This window comes from Mobula hypostoma, chromosome 2 (assembly GCF_963921235.1).
Source record: "Mobula hypostoma chromosome 2, sMobHyp1.1, whole genome shotgun sequence".
In the NCBI taxonomy this organism is placed as follows: domain Eukaryota; kingdom Metazoa; phylum Chordata; class Chondrichthyes; order Myliobatiformes; family Myliobatidae; genus Mobula; species Mobula hypostoma.
In genome coordinates, this window is record NC_086098.1 from 72,459,937 (window position 1) to 72,481,145 (window position 21,209).

General features: G+C 40.9%; 1 protein-coding gene across 3 annotated transcripts in view; it reads left to right on the plus strand.

Annotated features, from left to right (window-relative positions):
* Window positions 1-3,683: 3,683 nt before the first annotated feature.
* The window catches only part of LOC134340963 (protein FAM110C-like), a 92,666-nt gene continuing 75,140 nt past the window's right edge, over window positions 3,684-21,209 (plus strand). For all 3 annotated transcript variants that reach the window (XM_063038620.1, XM_063038609.1, XM_063038598.1), the window contains exon 1: window positions 3,684-3,827. The gene's annotated coding sequence lies outside the window, so the exon portion shown is untranslated. The remainder of the gene's footprint in view (window positions 3,828-21,209) is intronic.

A 21,209-nucleotide genomic window follows, 5' to 3' on the forward strand; every position in this document is an offset into this window, starting at 1 on the left:
ATCTCTTGAAGTTTATTTTTCAAAGCTTTCATCTCTCTCAAGTATCTTGCTCTTGTTTTCTTTCTTTCCCTGTCCCCTGCTATACTGCAAGCTGGCTCCTGTATAGTCTGATCCAGTGGACTATCTGGGGGAGTTTCTGGGCATTCTGGGCCCTTTCTCTTATGCTCTCTTGTCGCTTGCTGTCTACGTTTCCATGCCTTTCTCCTACTCCTCTTTTCCCTTTCATTCAAATCACTGATAGTTTTTATCTTCCCATCCTCTACTCTCTTCTTCCATCTTTGCTTTTCCTTTCTCAGGCATTCCTTCTTTATCTCTAGCTCACAATGTATTTTCTCTCTCTGCTTTTTTTGGTATTCCCTGTTTCTTCTCCTTCACTCCTCCACTGATAGCTGCTGCCTAGCCATAACTTCCCAAAATACATAAAAGGAAAGTCAGAATTTAATGGAATTACTATGAAATTGTGCAAAAATACTATGAATTTAATTATGTTTAATTTGGTGAAATTTTATAAAATTATTATAAAATAGTGCAATTAAATTCATTTATGATTTTAGTCATTGGGGATACAGACATAGTAAGGAAATATTGTAGGCTTGTGTGTGGAAGAAATAAAGGGGAAATTATGTATATTATAAATAAGGAAGTTAATGAAACATTACAAGCCATATTACTATTTATTGTGATCATAAATTATATTCAAGCCTCCATTGAGGATGATTTGGATGTTTTTGTCAACACTGTCAAACCATGTATCACCACCGTCAGACAGAAAACCTGACAGTGTTGAAGTCCGACGGTAGTGACAAAAACACACTTTTTAACATGACATGCATGAGTTGTATACAGGAACCATCTTGTTTTTCCTTTGTTGCAAGCTGCCTCTGGCCTCTACTGAAAATGCATACATTTATGACATAATTTAAAATAATTCTTTCTATACAAACAAGACAGTGTTGACACTTCATACCTGTGACAGTAGCAACATCAATAAGTATGTTAAAATTATTGAAAAAATAGCAAACTTACAGGGGAACAACAGGAATTCTGCCGATGCTGGAAATTCAAGCAACACACATCAAAGTTGCTGGTGAATGCAGCAGGCCACGCAGCATCTGTAGGAAGAGGTGCAGTTGACGTTTCAGGCCGAGACCCTTCCGCAAGTGAGTATGAGGAGTGATAATATAGTATAGGAGCCAGGAATTCTGCGCTGTGTGGGCATGGCAAAAGCAAAGGGAATAAATTACGTGTTCCTGCTTATTTCTTGGCATTTTGTAGTTTGGGACCACAGAGGTCTTATCACTGCTGGCTGCTGAGATAACACTCAATAATGCTTAATTGTATGTTTGATAACTGCTAATAAATGATATGAATAAGGAATTCAATGGTTCAATTTACTATCAGAGAACTAATACAGTATACAACCTGAAATTCCTACTCTTTGCTGACATCCACAAAACAGAAAAAAACCCCAAAGAATGAATGACAGAAACATCAGAATCCCAAATCCCCTTCTCCCCCTCCCAGCAAAAGCATCAACAATCCCCTCACTTGCTTCAGCAAAAGAACTGACCCACTCCCCCACCATGCAGGCGATAGCAAAGCCCCCAAAGAGACCGTGATCCAGACTCCATCAGACACTGCAGTCCATAACCCAATATTTTGTTATCTTAGACACGCTCTCTTTCACTAGTGAGGGCAAGAGAGGTCACTCCTGCAACAAACAAGAGCAGGAGACCAGCAGCTCGCTGTTTCGATGTTACAATCTGCTGCATCGCTTCTCTGAGTCCCCCGACTCGAGGACCAACAGGCTCTCATCCTCCATCGAGAGAGAGAAGGGTCACTTGATTCTTTGGAGCTGTGGGCTGTCATGCAAGTATATCAACTGTGTGAGGTCACAGTCTGGCGGCAATCACTTTGTTATGATTTTGGATCAATTTTGCTGCTGCAAGTAGCTATGGCATGAAATGAATGAGATGATGTTGGGATGAGATGGACAGTAGGATTAAAGTAAATACACCACAGCTCCCACATTTCTTGGTGTAGATTATATCATTAAACCATTTCCTGCAATCCATTCCTGATGTCATTCTGTTGACTCTTCTTCTATCTTAAAGTAATCCTACTTAGATGGAGATAGCAATTGGGCTTCTTCTGCTCATTGATAGAAGACAACATCAAAATGCTCACCACTGCACTTCCAGAGAAGTAATGATGCAGTGGCTTGAACCCTTAAACTGCCTAACTTTCACCTCAGACTTTCAGACTCAATTCCCACATCTACTTCTTAAAAGGTTCAAAGGTTCATTTGCGATCAACATATACAACTCTGAAATTCTTTAATTAGTCATAGTCATACTTTATTGATCCCGGGGGAAATTAGATAGCCATGAAACCAAAAAAGAAAAAAAAGAAGAAAAGAAAGGTAGCAGGATCATCAACGATGAAATCCCACCTCTGCAAAAAAAAAAGAACAAATACGGATCAGGCACATCAACCCCCAGAATCCGTCCTCCCGCACAAAAAATGAGCAAAGTGAATCAGGTACATTGACCCCTCCCAAATCCCTCCTCTTGCACAAAAAAAAAGAACAAAATGGATCAGGCATATCAACACCCAAATCTCTCCTTTCCCCACACACGAAAAAAACGAGATCAGGCAAAGAAACAAAGAATATAAGGACTATAAGACTGAAAATTGAAGTCTATAGTCCAAAGTTCAAATCCAAAACGCAAGAAAAACCTGGACAATACTCTCAGGGCCCGACTGCAGCAGCAGGCCTTTCCCTCTCTAGTGCAGAGCAACTGATCAAAAGACAGGCAGCCGGCGCTCACCCTCTGCACTTGCTTCAAGGCTTCAATCATCCTCGTTGCTTCAGTTGGCAAACAGTGGGAGCTTTAATCGGCGAAATGGAGCCAGAAATCGTTTTGTGCCTCATCCTGCAGCCTGTTCATTGTGAAGTTCATTCACGCAGCCTCTCAGAATCCTCTTGGAAACTGCAGAGCACTGGAACACAATATCTCCAAACTTCTGCCTTTCACTCAGATAAATCGTAATGCACTCACTATTGTAAATTGCCTGTTCTGCTTTAGTGTGTGTTCCCTTGCACTTGATGCCTAAGGCATATTGTGCAGTAGATCAGATTTTACACACCAAACCCCAGTCAGTGTCTGCTTGTCAGTGGGTGCCTAATGTCACTGTAGCTGGTTAATTCAACAGGTAGCAGGATAGAAAACTATTTTCAACAATGTAATTTAGGCTCCACTGTTAAGTTCAACAGGAGTCTGTGTCCCTGCCTGTGCCCTGTTGCTCCGATTGTTTTCGGCCACAACAGCACTCTCACTGCCTACTCAATAATACCAAGAATTCTGTTTGCAAGGAAGTGTCAAGCTCAAAAGGCTCCTTGTTTTCAATCTTGTCAATTTCAAACATTAAAGCTGACTGTAAGCAACTTATGCCATTGTATTTTTCATCTTTGTACTTTATTTGGAACTTTTTGTGCCTCTCTCAAGGTGAGTTAAATCCTGCCTTGTAAAAAGAACTTAGGCCTCATTTATTCATGAAATGCACACGTAGATAAACGAGTTTAAAAGACATATAATTCTGGATGTTGTCCAGCACATTGCATGCTAAAGAAAGTTAATAATTAACATTACTGTAGGAACTAGGGAGCGACCTGTCACGAAATAACAAGTGGAGTGAAAGCAGGGTGCCACAAACTAATGATGTACCATTGTCAAAACATCTTGATCAACAGTGTAATTCACATACTATAAGAGGCCTGTAATCATCTTAGAAGAAAGTGGACATCTTCTAATTTAGTTTGCAAGGTAAGTCCTCAACGATAAATATTAGGTTATTTATATAAGAAAGACTCTATGGTTAAGCATATGGCAGAGCTTTCTTTGTATATACTTATTATTTGTAGTGTTTTTACTTCTATTAACCATTAAATGTTTTAAGTTATAAATGTTTTATTGGGTGATGAGTACATAAGGAATTTCTAATATAGAGTTAGTGTGAAAGCATAAGAGTAGTAAAGATTTGCTACAGCTGTAATGTAAATTAGAATTGCAAATATCTTAATAGTGATCATTGATTTATGTTTTTATATTTCCACATCTTGTACAATTTCTTCTATTCTACTATAGTAAATGGAAACTTAATGGGAAAACAACATTTTTATAATTCTTTATATAAATATTAATGATTAATTATATTGGCAAAGTATGTCAGTCTTATGATTTTTGATCAGGTGTCTAATTACTTTCAGCAGACAAAATAAAGACAGGAAAGAACTAAGATTTTTAAAATAAATATTTGTTCATTATACCGAACCAAGGACATAGTTCAATCATGATATACTTTCAGGTGTATTTCTGAATCTCTATTTTTAAACACCCCCCCCCCCCACCTTCCTTTTCCTCATCTCTGGGCCTTAAGTCTTTAGCTATTTGCATTCTGGAATTCCATATGTAAACTTCTCATTTTCCTCTCCCTGCCCATCCCTCTCCTTCAAAATCATTTCTTTAACTTCCTCAAACCTTTAACCAAGAATGAAAATCATAAATTTGCTGCAGCAAAAAGTTATAATTATCTTTCTAAAAATATGGGCTGCAACTATATTGATGGGATAGCTGTGTATATACTAAAAAACATAAAATTTCCAATGTTAATCTTTGCCTTGCGCTAAAATAATCATTTACATCAAAATAAATGCAAAAATTTTTAGCCAGCTTTGTGATTTATGACGAACTGATGACAAAGTTTTCCAAAAAAGGATTGACATGTAAAAGAGAATAAGCCACTTGCGCCTACATGCATAGTGGGAGGAGGTTAGCAACTCCTGCAGATTATGTGTTCAAGTTCAATTATCATTCAACCATACATGAATACTCATGAATACCCAAACAAAACAGCGTTCCTCCGGGGCCAAGGTGAAAACCACAGTACCAACAGTCATCCACAGCACAAGGCACATGTAACACATATAAGATAGCAAGTAAACATACAGTCACACCAAAAAAACATATATAGCTCAAGCTCCTGTGTGACATTTCCTGTAAATATATGGTGCACAGGTATTATTGGCAAGAACTACTAGTAACGAAACCAAATTTCCCTCGGGATTAATAAAGTACATCTATCTATCTATCTACCTATCTATCTATCTTTTCAGCAGTCCGCAGATGAATGTACACACACACGTGCAATGCAGCTTGTCATTCCATCGAGCAAACGTTGGAGTGCAATGCTAACAGGAAGGGCCAGCTCCGAACACATCATGAATGTCATGCTACACTGCCTCTGGCATCTCCTATCCTGGATTGCAGACACATGGCAAGCCCGCGGCTTTAGGCCGAGTCCTTGCTACAACCAAAGCCATGTAGCTCCCTGCCATCTGCCTCACCAGTAAAGAAGGGAAACAGACTTGAAGCATTTTACATTATCAATGTCCAGTAGGGTTTTGCAATCACAAAAGAAATGTAGAAGACAGTCACTTGCTGTTAGTCTGCACACTGCCTTTGTGCACTGACTCCAGTGACTACTTGTAGCAGGCAGTAACACAGTCGCACCAACTCGAGCTCCTCCTGTGAGCAGCTTGCTTATGGAATACACCTGCAGTACCTGAAGTTCTTATGTCCAACTTGGACCTAAATGACATTTAAAAAGACAAGAGCACCTTTGGTTGTCCAAACACATTACCATTTTACCAGAAGTTTTTTATATATATTAGGATTAGACAATTATCTACAGGGGTGTGTCTGAATGGAAGCACTGACTTGTATTTACAGTGCATGACGTCAGATGTTTACAGGACTAGCAGGAAGTTGTTAATTGCGCCAACTTAGTTCAAGATGTTTAAGTGTGAGGCATGGTTACGACATTCTTTTATGACTCAGTTTGTACATGGTTTGATTCAATATGTCTGATACTTTTCAAAGTTCGAAGTTCAAAGTCAATTTATTATCCATGAGCAGACTGAATCTGTGAATTATTCATTATGTTGAGGCAACATTTTCACTGAGAAATCCTACTGAATATATTCCATCACGTAAGTATAAACAGCTGTATTATAACCTGCAATGCGTTAACTGATCTTGTTGTTTCTTTAGTTTGTTTCATATTTCTGTTTTCATATTGAAGGTAGTAATAAGCTACATTTCACAATTCCCTGCTGATAAGTGTGGCAGTAATTGACCTGTTTATTGTTCCTTTTAAAGACCATAAGACATGGGAGCAGAATTAGACCATTTGGCCTATTGGATTATACTGATTCATCTTTCTTCTTAAACCCATTCTCCTGCCCACTAATCTAAAGGGAAATACCTACCAGCAACACACACAAAATGCTGAAGGAACTTAGCAGGTCAGGCAGCACCTATGGAAATGAATAGATGGTTGATGTTTTGGGCCAAGGCCCTTCTTCAGGACGAGGCTATCAGCAAAGCTTCATAGTCAATGCCTGCAGCAATAGGCCTACTACATTAGGCTTATTAATTCCCATACTACTTGAATGAAAATAAAAGCTTCTCAGCCCCTTAGACCGAATGTGTTAATTAACCTGTTCTTAACTACAAGTTTCATCTGAGCTGACCTCTACCTTCCCTCAACCTCGCTACCTGCTGACCTACTTCTTTAGTTCCTATACCCCCGTTACTGCCACAGAGTAACACAAGGAAAACTCCCTGCGAACATCTCTAGTTCAGGTTCAGCCTATTTCTCTTGTACAGGTCCTCCCTGCTCTGGAATAGAGTCCAATTGTTCAAGTATCTTAAGCCCCTCTTCCTGCACCAGCTCTTTAGCTACACAGGGATCTCTACTATATTGCTATTTCTTCACTTCTTTTCTGACTACTACACATTGCATTAATTTCAGTCCTCTGGATTTTGTCTCTGACCATTCTGGAATTCACTATTCTGTTGAAAGAACCTGTGTAAAGTCAAGATTTATGCCATGTCCACCAAATGGCAGGGATCTCTGCAAACTGCGTAATGGATTTCCAATCAGCTTGTCAGAATGCTTGAGGAACCATGACTTTATTGTGATGTGGAGACCAAGAAAGACATAAACTGATGAATCTTACTGACCATTGAAGAAATTGAAACTAATTGCTTAAACTGTCTCAGTTTTAATGATCAACATTTCATTTTTAAAAATCTAGATATCAGCCTGAAATGAATGAACGCTAAAATATTATTTATCCCTTTGGCCTTGTTGCACCAGTTAGCAAGACGCTGGACGAGCTTTTGCCTCAAATGCACATTCACAGTCAATCTATATTTCTTTTGATTCCCTTGGACAGCCCCCAAGATTTTCACCAACAATGACTGCCAAGTAAAATAGAATTTCTGTCTTGAAAACATAAAATTACAGGTGACACAGGGTTTGAAAATAAGTTGTGACAGTGTAGAGATAATTAAAATGGGAATACATGATGTCACGGCAGATCTCAGTTCAAGTATAATTAAAATCATTTGTGGTGTAGACATTGACATAATGAGCAGGAATTAGCTGAATGCAGAAAGTAGATATTGATTCTAGCACCATGTGAATAAAGGGATTTTGTTTTCTTTCTAGGTGTGTCAGGAGATTCAGAATATATATTTTGAAAAATAAAATCTTTACCTGCTAAGTTCACTGACGGTATGTGGTGCAGCACAGAAGTGAAGCAGTGCTCAGCTTTGCAGGAACAGTTTGCTAGTGCTTCTCCAGGGGTTTAAACTAGGGTTGCAGGGAAATGGGCACCTAGTCCGTGAGCCAGTAGGGCTGGTCAGTACCATCTGAGGGGAATAATGCTCATAGTGATTTTTGGCAAGATATATGTCTCTGGAGTTAGAAAATATGTGATAGCGTTGCACCAGTGGTAGCTTTATTACTTCAAGTGCCCTAAAACTTCTGACCAGCAACAAGGAACCTCAGGACACATTCTTAGAGTTGGGTCAGGAATGGGACCTCTCCCCAGAACTGATGGACAAAGTGGAGGCATTTACATGTTTCCTGCATGCCCCAAAAGCATTGACCACCGAAGTAGATGAGCTCAGGTATCACCTTTTCTGTGCCAAAAAAGGTGAAATCAAGAGTCATCAACTCCCAGCAAGCAACGACTACTTAACAAAACATACACAGCAAGTCATCTACCAGGCTGGTATATGGAGAAGGACCCACAAGTGCCAAACCCTGTTGGCAGAGGATGGAAGATGGAGAGAGAAGAGGAAGCTGAACAGTTGGTGGTGCACTGGATGGAAGGCCAGCCAGCACCGATATTGTCCTGCATCTACTGGCCCGTAACTATTCAAGAAAATGCTCACTCCCAAGACGTATGTGTGTTGCAAATGGCCTCAGGTGTACTGACACGTGTAGACTGGCAGACTGTGAGAACCAGGCATCCACCTCAGAGAGCGTGGAAAGTTCAGATGAAGATGTGGAAGACGTGGAAGACTTGGAAAATGATTATGATTATTAATAGGTTATGAAAATATGGAAACAAAGTATAGAAAGCAGTCTTTGATTAAATATATTCATTTTACAACCAAATGGGGCCCAGGTTATGGCTGTGTGGAACCCCACATTTGAATTACTGTATTGTACTGTAATTCTATATGCCATGACAAAAGCTTAAGATTGTTTTGATTTGATACAACAATATGGAAAATATCATGACATTGATAAAACTCCAGAAATCTCTTCAAATGAGGTTTTTTACCTTTTGGGGGGTGAGGTAACATTTTCTGCTGTACTGGTGTCAATATGGAATATATACAAAAAGTGATTACTTATTTGAAGTAATAAAGCTACCGATGGTGCAATGCTATCACATATTTTCTAATTCTAGAGATGTATACCTTGCCAAAAATCACTATGAGCATTATTCCCCTCAAATAGTACCGACCAACCCTATTGGCTCACGGACTGGATATCTACAAGCCTTGTATGGGTTCTAGTGCCACACTTCTGGAACAATGGGGCCTCAATGTTGTCACAAAATGCTAAGGACATGATAAAGGCATCAGTGTCTTCTCAGCAGATCACTACAGATTGGTATCCCTGTCTTGTGGCATGGGCAACATGGAGAAGTAGGCGGCCATCTGCTTCTTCTTGTTGACACTGAAGAGCTGACAACTTCTCACTGTCTTAAGATTTGATTCTGTAACATTTGTCATTCAAAATTCCATACAGAATCTTCTCCTGTAGTTTTGCTCTGTACTCCGCCTTCCTCCATTCATGGACTATGAAGCAAATGAGACTATTCTTGTTACTGACTTTGGTCAGGAAGCTCCTCCATTGCCTCACCATCTGCGTGCCTGTGATACCTTGCAACTCATGACCAGTCTCTTCACCCCGTAGAGATTTTTCACTATTCTTGATAGAGTTCTCCTTGTACGTGTCGAACACAACATCTATTCTGCTATTCTGACTGCCTTCCCTCAGAGCCATTACTTGATCACCTTTCACTCTTTGGACCAAGTTCATTCCATCAACCACTGTAGCAGAGCTTCCTGGGAGTTGCTCTTCTACTGCTACATTTTTCTGCAAGGTTGTGGCTGAAGTAGCTTTATTCTTCTGGTGTGGACAGAGCCCAAGGCAATGGTCCAAGTGGATGAGAAAGGATATCCTCCATACGTAGACTGCACCCTTGTGCCATCACTATGATGTGTCCAAACAAAGACCTGTCTGCTTTCAAGATGATCGCCCTCCCTTTAGATTTCACTTCTCTCTTCTTACACATATCACTGTATGTTTTCAGCTTGTTGGTTTTCATTGGGTCATGGAATTTCTTTGCTGGTGGGTCTTCCTCTAGTCTCTCATCCTTGAAGGTTGCATAGCATTGCTCACCAATCTCATATGCCTTCATCAGGTTGGAGGCAATGTCCTTGGGGGCTGCCTTTGCTGTAGAGATGCTAATGAGGTCCCACTTCTCTGCAAATGAGTTGACCCATTCATGTATGAGGCTAACCACTGCTGAGACTGCTTCCTCATCTTTCTGGATTCTTGGCCGCTGTAGCTCCACATGACAAAGCTCTGATTTGTTGCCTTGCACCATCTCCCTTATCTGTCCCAGGAATGCACAGTGGTGCTCTGCTGTTGTGTAGTAACGCTTGATAGCTCCAGCATTCAGGCTGAACCGTGATATGCCACCAGGAGTCTGTGTGTCTTTGTTCACTGTGGCTTCAATAGCCTGGTCCACAGGGATCTACCCAAAGGGGTTGTTACTTGACAGCTGCACTGAGAACTGGCCCGTCCTGAAGGCCTCATACACAGAAGGATTCTTCTCTGGGAGGTTCATCATCCGAGCAAAGTAAGGGGACAGGTACCTGACATAATTCATTTTATTATAAGCAAAGCACCACGGGATCATGGTTCTTATAGCATGGAGGTGCAACTCCCAGTCCCCCTCACTGAAAGCTACCACTGCTGCAATGCTATCACATATTTTCTAGCACTAGGGGTGTATACCTTGCCAAAAATCACTATAAGAATGATTCCACCTAGGTGGTATCGGTGGCCCAAATTTGGGGTCCTGGCTCATGGACTAACCGGAGTGTCAGGGCAGATGGTGGAGTAATTGTGGAGAGAAATATTGTTAAGCCTACAGACAAAGACAGGAATTGAAAGGTTGAGCATGGTGGGGATAATATTTGACCTGTGTATATTTCAATGCAAAGAGTTTTGTAGATAAAACAGATAAGTTTAGAACACGGATCAGCACATGGAATTATGACATTGTAGCCACTAGTGAGACTTGGTTTCAGGAGGAGCAGGACTGTCAGCTCAACCTTCCAAGATTCCATTGTTTCAGACACGATAGAGTGGAAGGGACAAAAGGGGGAGGAGTGACATTACTAGTCAGGGAAAATGTCAGGCAGTGCTCGGGCTTGACAGACTAGAGAGCTCATCTATTGAGGCTATATAGTTGGAACTGAGGATTAAGAAAGGGTGACTACATTAATGGGATTATATTATAAACCACCCAATAGTCAGCAAGGTTTCAAGCAAATTTGTAGAGAGATAACAGACAGTTACAAGGAAAACAAGATTGTGATGGTAGGTGCTTTTAACTATCCACATATTGACAGGGATTCCCATACTATCAAATGTGTTCAGGAAAGTTTCCTTGATTAGTAAATAGAGATCCCAACTAGTGAGAGTTAGATACTGGACCTCCTACAATGGAATGGGATGGGGCAGATGACTGAAGTATGTGTAGAAGAACACTTTAGATCTAGGTCATGGTTAAGGACCATCTGCCTCTGCCTCTACCTCTACCTCTACCGTATTCCTGGCAGTGGGTTCCATGCACCTACCACTCATTATGTAAAACATTCCCCCCTATACTTTCTTTGAACCATCTTAAAATTATGCCCCTGCCCCCATATTAGTCATCTCTGCCTTTGGACAAAGTCTCTGGCTGTCTATTTTCTAGACGCCTCTTATTGTCTTATTCAACTCTCATCGTCCTTCACTCCAAAGAGAAAGGCCACAGTTTGCTCAACCTAGGCATGCTCTCTAATCCAGGCAGCATCCTGGTGAATCACCTCTGCATGCCTGAAAGAAAATGAATCTCAAGGTTACATATATGTACTTTGATAATAAATTTTGAACTTTGCACCCTCTTTAAAGCTTTCACATCCTTCCTATAATGAGACAACAATAACTAAACACAAAACATTATTTACGTATTCCCAGTATTGGTATCATTAATACCCAACCAATTTTGAATAAATCAGTTGAAGTTTTCAACCAAAATGGAAAATGAAGATAAAACCCCAAATGTCAAAAACCTGAAATAAAAAACACAGAGTGCTGGAAATGCTCCACTGGTCAGTGAGCATCTGCCTGGAGAGACACAGAATTAATATTTCAGATTATAAACATCCGAGATTCTGCAGATTCTGGAGATCTTGAGCAACATAATTGAGTATGTAGTGCTAATCAGGCAGCACCTATGGAGGAGAATAAACAGTCATTATTTCAGACCGAGAATCTTGATCAGGAGAGGAAAGAAAAAGGACAGAAAGCAGAATAATGAGGTAGGCCGAAGGAAAGAAGTCCAAGCTGGCAGGTGATAAATGTGATCAGATAAGGGAGAAGGTGGGTGGATGGGGGAATGGGGATAATGTAACAAGCTGGGATGTGATAGGTGGAAGAGGTAAAGGGCTGATGAAGGTAGAATGTCATAGGACAGGGCAGTGGATCATGGATTAAAGGGAAGGAGGAGGGGAACCAGAAGGAGGCTCCTCATAAAACCATAAGACACAGGAATGGAAATAGGTCATTCAGCCAACAAAGTTTGCTCTGTCAATCTATCCTGCTGATTCACTATCCCTCTCAACCTTATTATCCTGCCTTCTGCCTTCTTGCCTGTAACCGTTGACACGCTTACTAATCAAGAGGCCATCAAACTCCGCTTTAAATATTATGACTTGGCCTCCTCAGCCATCTGTGGCAATTATTTTCATTGATTCACCACCTTCTGGATAAAGAAATTCCTCATCACCTCTTGTCTAAAGGAGCATCTCTCTATTCTAAGGCTGCACCCTCTGGTCCTTGAATTCCCCATGACAGGAAACACCCTCTCCATGTCCACTCTATTTAGGCCTTTCAATATTCAAAAGGTTTCAATGAGATACCCCTCATTCTTCTAAACTCCAGTGAGTACAGGCCTAGAGCCATCAAATGCTCCTCTTACATTAATTCTTTCATTCCTGGGATCATTTTTGTGAACTTCCTCTGGACCTACTCTTTCTTCGATCAGGGGCCCAAAATTGCTCACAATATTCCAAGTGCAATCTGATCAATGCCTTATAAAGCCTTGATATTACAACCTTAATTTTATATTTGAGTCTTTACTACTTTGCCTTCCTTACTACTGACTCAACCTGCAAGTTGAACTTTAGGGAATCTTGCATGAGACCTGTTTGTACCTATGATTTTTGAATTTGCACTGCATTTAGAAAATTGTGCCTTTATTTCTCCAACCAAAGTACATGACCATTCACTTCCCTACACTTCATTCCAGCTGCCACTTCTTTGCCCATTCTCCTACTGCAGATTCCCTGCTTCCTCAACACCACCTACCCCTTCACTTATCTCTGAATCATACACAAACTTGGCCACAAAGCCATCAATTCTGTCATCTAAATCACTGACATATGACTTGAAAAGAAGTGGTCCCAACTCTGACTCCTGTGAAATACCAGGAGTCACTGACAGCCAACCAGAAAAGGCCCCCTTTATTTCCACTCTTTTTCCACTGCCAGTCAGCCAATCCTTTACCTATGCTAGTACCTTTCCTTTATGTCTTACCTGGTCCCTTATCTTATTTAGAAGCCTCATATAGGGCACTTTGTCATAGGCTTTCTGAAAATCCAAGTAAACAACATCCACTGACTCTCCTCGGTATGAGTAGCTAATGAGGAAACTACATTCTCATTCAGAAATATCTTTGGAGTAGATATTGCATGAGGTATTTCTACAGGTTTGCTTTGATTATTGATATTAACAATTGTTTTAGGTTATTTAATTGTGTGAACACTGGCGGGGATACAGCAGAGAAGCAAAGGCTGAAATTTCTAGGAGAAATTCAGAAAGTGCAGGATAGGTACATGCAAAAGAGGAAGAAGTATTATATCAGAACATAAGAACATAAGAAATAGGAGCAGGAGTAGCCCATCCGGCCCGTCGAGCCTGCTCTGCCATTCATGGCTGATCTGACAATGGACTCATCTCCACCTACCTGCCTTTTCCCCATAACCCTTAATTCCCCTACTATGCAAAAATCTATCCAACCTTGTTTTAGATATATTTAGTGAGGTAGCCTCCATTGCTTCATTGGGCAGAGAATTCCCCAGATTTACCACTCTCTGGAAAAAGCAGTTCCTATTCATCTCTGCCGTAAATTTATTCCCCTGAATCTTGAGGCTATATCCCCTAAATCTAGTCTCACCTACCAGTGGAAACAACTTTCCTGCCTCTATCTTATCTATCCCTTTCATAATTTTACATGTTTCTATAAGATCTCCTCTCATTCTTCTGAATTCCATCAAGCACTGTTCCAAGCAATTCAAGCTCTCCTCATAGTCTAACCCCTTCATCTCTGGAATCAACCTGATAAACCTCCTCTGTACTGCCTCCATAGCCAGTATATCCTTCCTCAAGTAAGGAGGCCAGAACAGTACATAATACTCCAGCTGCGACCTCACCAGTACCCCGTACAGTTGCAGCATAACCACCCTGCTCTTAAATTCAATCCCTCTAGCAATGAAGACTAACACTCCATTTACCTTCTTGATAGCCTGCTGCACCTGAAAACTAAGCTTTTGTGATTCATGCGCAAGCACTTCTATGTCCCTCTGCACAGCAGTATGCTGCAACTTTTTACCATTTAAATAATAATCTGATCTTTAATTTTTCCTTCCAAAGTGGATGACCTCGCATTTACCAACATTATACTCCATCTGCCAGACCCTTGCCCACTTACTTAACCTATCTATATCTCTCTGCAGACTCTCCGCATCCTCTGCACAAGTTGCTTTTCCACTCATTTTAGTGTAATCAGCAAACTCTCTATTCTGTGCCACTTTGCATGTGGCTCAGATGGTAATCCAGAGCTTACTACTTTTTTGGCTCCCCTTCTTTAATTTAGTCCCTAGCTGCTCAAATTCCTTCAGCAGAACCTCTTTCCTTGTTCTACCTATGTCGTTGATACCCACATGGACCACGTCAACTGGATCTTTCCCCTCCAACTGCAAGGTCAGATAATATGTCCCAGAATCAGGCACCAGGCAGGCAACACAGCCTTCGGAACGTCTTATCCCTGCAACAGAGAACTTAGTCTATTCCCCTGATGATACTATCTCCAATTACCACTACATTATTCTTCTCTCTCCCTCGTCTTGAATAACTACCCGAACCATGGTGCCACACGTAGGTTGCTTATCCTTCCTACAGCCTCACACAGGGGACAACCACCTCAGTCCTGTTGGACAAGCTGAAGGGCTCAGGCTGCTCCAGCACTGTGCCTTGGATTCCACTCGCAGTCACACCCTCTCGTCTCTGACCACAGACTGAATTTGAGGCTGCTAATCCAATGGTGTGAGTAACTCTTGAAACAGAGCATCCAGATAACTCTTCCCCCTCCCTGATGTGTCAAAGTGTTTGAAGCTCAGATTCCAGGAGAGTGCAGAGAAATTTACAAGGATGTTGCCTGGATTGGAGAGCGAGCCTTATGACAATAGGTTGAGTGAACTTAGTCTTTTCTCCTTGCAGTGGCAGGGGATAAGCAGTGACCTGGTAGAGGTGTATAAGATGATGAGAGGCATTGCTCGTGTGGGTAGCCACAGGCTTTTTCCCAGGGGCTGAAACGGCTAACACAATGGGGCATAGTTTTAAGGTGCTTGGAAGTAGGTACAGGGGGATGTCAGAGGTAAGTTTTTCACACAGAGATTGGTGGTGCATGGAACGACGGTGGTAGAGGCGAATACAATAGGATCTTTTAACAGACTCTTAGATAGGTACGTACATGGAGCTTAGAAAAATAGAGGGCTATGCGGTAGGAAAATTCTGGGCAGTTTCTGGAGTAGGTTACATGGTTGGCACAAGAGTCCCTAATGGTTAATTTGTTGGTTGATTTGGTGGTGAGGAAGACAAATACAATGTTATTATTCATTTTGAGAGGACTAGAATATAAAAGTAAGGATGTTATGTTGAAGATTTTATAAAGCACTGGTGAAGCCCTATTTGGAGTATTGTGTGCCATTTTGGGCCCCTTAATTAAGAAAGGATGTGCTGATATTGGAAAAGGTTCAAAGGAGTTCATGAAAATAATTCCAGGATTGGAAGGCTTGTCATTTGAGGAGTGTTTGTTGGCCTTGGGCCTCTACTCAGTGGAATTCAGAAGAATGACCCCATTGAAACCTATTGAATGTTGAAAGTTCTCAGAAGTGTGGATGTGGAGAGGTTGTTTCCTCAGGTTGGGTAGTCTAAGACCAGAGGTCGCAATATCAGAATAGAGGGGTGTCATTTTGGAATGGAGATGAGGAGGAATTTCTTTACCCATAGAGTTGTGAATCTGTGGAAGTTGTTGCCACAGGCAGCTGTGGAGGCCATGTCACTGGATATTTTTAAGGGAGAGATTGGTAGATTCTTGATTTGTTAGGGTATGAAGGGATATGGGGATAAGGCAGGAGACTGAAGTGGAAAGGCAAAATTGATCAGCCATGATGGGGGAGCAGATATGATGGGCCAAATGGTCTAATTCTGCTCCTATACCTTATGGTCTTATAGTCATGGAGCAGCAGGGCTTAAACGGATGTGGAGTGAATGCAGAAAATCAGGACAAACAGGGTGAGCATGGACTCACTGGACTGAAGGGCCTGTATCTGTACTGTATTGTTCTATGACTCAAATTTTATCCTTACCCATAACTATCTTAAAACATATTGAGTTGTGGTCAAACTGCTAATGAAATATAGCTACCACCGTGGCCTTTGTTGTAATTTCATCAATATTTAGGCCCAAGATAGATCTTCAAAGGTGTTGGCACCCAGAAACTTGAACCAGCTCGCCAATTCCACTGCAGACGCTTCAATGAGAAATGGTGTGTGTTCCCTCGACTTCCCCTTCCTGAAGTCTACAATCCAATACTGTCATTGAATGCAAGGCTGTTGTTGTGACACCACTCACCCAGCTGATTTATCTCACTCCTGTGTGTCTCCTCATCACCATCTGAAATTCTGCCAACACTTGCGTCATTGGCAAATTTACAGGTAGTGTTTGAGCTGTGCCCAGCCACACAGTCAAGGGTGTAGAGGGAGAAGAGCAGTGGGCTAAGCACTTATCCTTGAGGTGTATCAGTGATTATTGTCTGTGAGAAGATGTTACTTCCAATCTGCACTGACTGTGGTCTCCAAGTAAGGAAGTCAAGGATCCAGTTGCAAAGGGAGGTATAGAGGCCCAGGATTTGGAGCTTGTTGATTAGAACTGAGGGTAGGATTGTGTTAATCAACAAACAGCAGCCTGACACAGACATTTCCATTATTCTGGTGATCCAAGGCTGAGTGGCAAAGCCAGTGAGAGAGCATCTGCTATACACCTTTCGTGGTGTTAGCCAAACTGGAGGGAGGAATGTGTGAGTGATGGTCAGGGAGAGGGTGGGGTAAGGGAAAGTGAAGGGTTAATGGCATCAGTTAGGTCAGGAGGAGAAAGAGAGAAAAAATGAAAACCAGGGGAAAGGGACAGAGGGATAATTCTTAGTGGAAGTTTAAGAATTCATGGTTCATGCCACCAGCCCAGGCAGAATATGAGGTGTTGTTCCTCTAATTTTCAATTAAACATGACTTAGTAGTGGAGGGGTACATGGAGAGATATGCTGGTGTGGGGACAGGAAGTTCAAATGAAATGGCTCGCCAAGGGGAGTTCCTGGTTGACATGACAGATAGAGCAAAGATGCTCAATGAAGTGGTCCCTCTATCTGGTCACTGATGTCGAGGAGGCCATACTGGGAGCACTGGCTGCAATAAATAACATCAGTGGATTCCTTTGTAAAATACTGCCTCACCTGGAAGGACTGCTGAAGGGCCTGACAGTGGTGAGGGAAGCTTACCTCTTTGCACAATTATAGAGTGGAATACCTGGAAAGGATGGGGGATCAATAAGGAGAGAATAAGTATAATGAAGAGAGTAGTCCCCTGTGGAGAGGGGAGAGGAGGGAAGTGAAGGGGAGGGGAATATGTGCATGCTGTTGGAGTCCCGTACACATATAACTTTCTTTTCCAATATTTTTATTGTTAATTTTACATATAAGAATACAGAATACAAGAAAAAATGTCAATACATTATAATAAATTGCATATAAAGACTCCTTACCCTATATTCACACAGATGAATTAATTTGTAACATTGAAATATAGTAATTTTATTATATAAAAAAACCTAACCCACTACCAAGACCGAAGCTGATTAGTAAAGAAAAAAAGGAAAACAGAATTATTAGTTATCATCTGTGCTTTAACAGCAAATCAAAGGTTTTGAAAATAATTCAAAAAAGGACCCCACGATGTTTGAAAGTCTTCGCTAGATTCAGGGATTGAACATCGAATCTTCTCTAAACTTAAACATGATGTGACATCACGTAACCATTGAACGGGAATAGGAGGGGTCACATCTTTCCATTTAAGCAAGAGTGTCCTTCCGGCCATAAGAGAAATAAAAGCCAACATGTGTAAGTCAGATGACTCCAAGATAATATCCTTTCCTCCAACAATACCAAATAAAGCGGTCAAAGGATTAGGCTTAAAGTTTACTTTGAAAGGTATCGAGAAAGTTTGAAATACTTCTTTCCAATAGTTTCCAAGACTCGGGCATCTCCAAAACATATGAATGAGTGAAGCTTCTCTGTTATTACATTTATCACAATACAGAGATACATCTAAGTGAAAATGAGACAACTTATCCTTGGTCATATGGACCCTATGGACCACTTTAAATTGAAGGAGAGAGTGGCAAGCACATTACAATGAAGTGTTAACCAATTTAAAAATTTGATTCTAAGTTTCCTCAGAAGTTGAAGTCTGTAAATCTTGTTCCCAAAGATTTTTAATTTTATCTAAAGGAACATTTCTCATTCCCAACAGCATATTATGAACATTAGATATATATCCATTATAAAAAAGTTTCAAATTAAAAATTACATCTAGTAGATTCTTATCAGGACTTTTAGGAAATGTACTTATTTGAGACCATAAAAAAATCTCTTATTCGTATGTATTGAAAAAAATTAGTCTTGGGTAAACTATATTTAGTTGACAGTTGTTCAAACGTAAAGAACGTACACATATAACTTAGACATGTTGGAGTGGAGGGCCTTTACAGGAGTTAAGACATACAAGATGTTGGTGAGACCACTCCTACATTATTATGTTTGTAGTTTGAGTTTCTGTGCTCTAGGAACAATGTAGGTAGGAAGATATGATTAAGCTTGGAAGGATACAGAGAAGATTCACAATGTTATTTCTGGGATGGGAGGTCTTGAGTTATAAGGAGAGACTGGATAGACTGGGAGTGTTTTTCATGGAACAAGGAAATCTACAGAGGTGACCATACTGAGGTTTATAAAATTGTGAAGGGCATAGATAAAGTCTTTTTCTCAAGGTACGGAAGTTAGAGGGCATAAATATCAGATGATGGGGAAAGATTTAAATGGGACTTGAGGGATAAGTTCTTCACACATAGGGTGGTGGGTATATGGAACAAGCAGCCAGGTAAAGTGTTAGATGTGGTTTAGTTACAAAATTTAATAGATTTCTGGACAAGTACATGGATAGGAAAGGTTTCAGAGAGAGATGGGTCAAATAAATGCACTTTGGTCAGCTTGGACTAGTGTGGCCAGAGATCCTGTTTCAATGCTGTTTTAACTCTATGACTATACAAGTATGACGCTAATGCATGAGGATTGGATGTCAATATTTTAAATGCATCATCAGTCCAAGAATTAGATTACTGGCTTACGGCTATGTGCACATCTGAGTGATAACGAGGTGGCATGTTACATAGCAGCATTGCACAGATTTCCTGTGAGTGAGTTAATTACCCACTAAGAAATTGCCTCTAGGTCTATTCTGTGTTGTCTTCAGAAATCAGAGTTCCCTTGCATTATGTAATTAATACAATGCTTACCATGTCTGTTCAGTCATGAAGATGATCAGGCTGGGAATTTTTCCCTGAGCTTTTGACGAATGCCATTGCCAAGTTAATTCCCTATAGTTCACAAAAAATCTGCAAATAATTTTATTATTCTCCCTACTATTAATTTTAAAATGGGTGTTGTATACTAGATATTTTGTTAAATTCTCTAAATGAGGTACAATATGTATTTGCTTCCAGCTTTGTAGGTTCTACTAAGTACGCATTGACTCTAAGTAGTATGTTTATGACTTGGATAGTAATGTCATAAGCTGGGTGGCAGTGTTAGCAGTGAGGAGGATGCTAAGAGGATGCAGGGTGACTTGGATAGGTTGGGTGAGTGGGCAAACTCATGGCAGATGCAATTTAATGTGGATAAATGTGAAGTTATCCACTTTGGTGGCAAAAATAGGAAAACAGATTATTATCTGAATGGTGGCCAATTAGGAAAAGGGGAGGTGCAACGAGACCTGGGTGTCATTATACACCAGTCATTGAAAGTGGGCATGCAGGTACAGCAGGCGGTGAAAAAGGTGAACGGTATGCTGGCATTTATAGCGAGAGGATTCGAGTACAGGAGCAGGGAGGTACTACTGCAGTTGTACAAGGCCTTGGTGAGACCACACCTGGAGTATTGTGTGCAGTTTTGGTCCCCTAATCTGAGGAAAGACATCTTTGCCATAGAGGGAGTACAAAGAAGGTTCACCAGATTGATTCCTGGGATGGCAGGTCTTTCATATGAAGAAAGACTGGATGAACTGGGCTTGTACTCGTTGGAATTTAGAAGATTGAGGGGGGATCTGATTGAAACGTATAAGATCCTAAAGGGATTGGACAGGCTAGATGCAGGAAGATTGTTCCCGATGTTGGGGAGGTCTAGAACGAGGGGTCACAGTTTGAGGATAGAGGGGAAGCCTTTTAGGACCGAGATTAGGAAAAACTTCTTCACACAGAGAGTGGTGAATCTGTGGAATTCTCTGCCACAGCAAACTGTTGAGGCCAGTTCATTAGCTATGTTTAAAAGGAAGTTAGATATGGCCCTTGTGGCTACAGGGGTCAGGGGGTATGGAGGGAAGGCTGGGTTCTGAGTTGGATGATCAGCCATGATCATAATAAATGGCGGTGCAGGCTCGAAGGGCCGAATGGCCTACTCCTGCACCTATTTTCTATGTTTCTATGTTTCTATGTCATAGGCTGCTTTGTATAGATATCAACCCACTACCCTCACCCCCTGGGGCTATTAGTGTTGAAAGCATTGATCCCATGTCATAGAATAGTGAGTCTTCTTCAGAATCCCTAATTACAGAGTTCTGGAGATTGTCTTAAGTATGTGTGGAGGAAATTTGTAGAATTAGGAAGAAAATTAATGAGAAAAAGATCATATAATCAGCAGCTTCAATCTTTGATATTTGACAATATTCTAATATTCATAGAAGTCAGAACGTATTGGTGGAATGGCATTATTCTGACTTGTGACTTTCAGTGACATTCCACAAGGATCAGTAATGGGACCTCTGTTGTTTGTGACA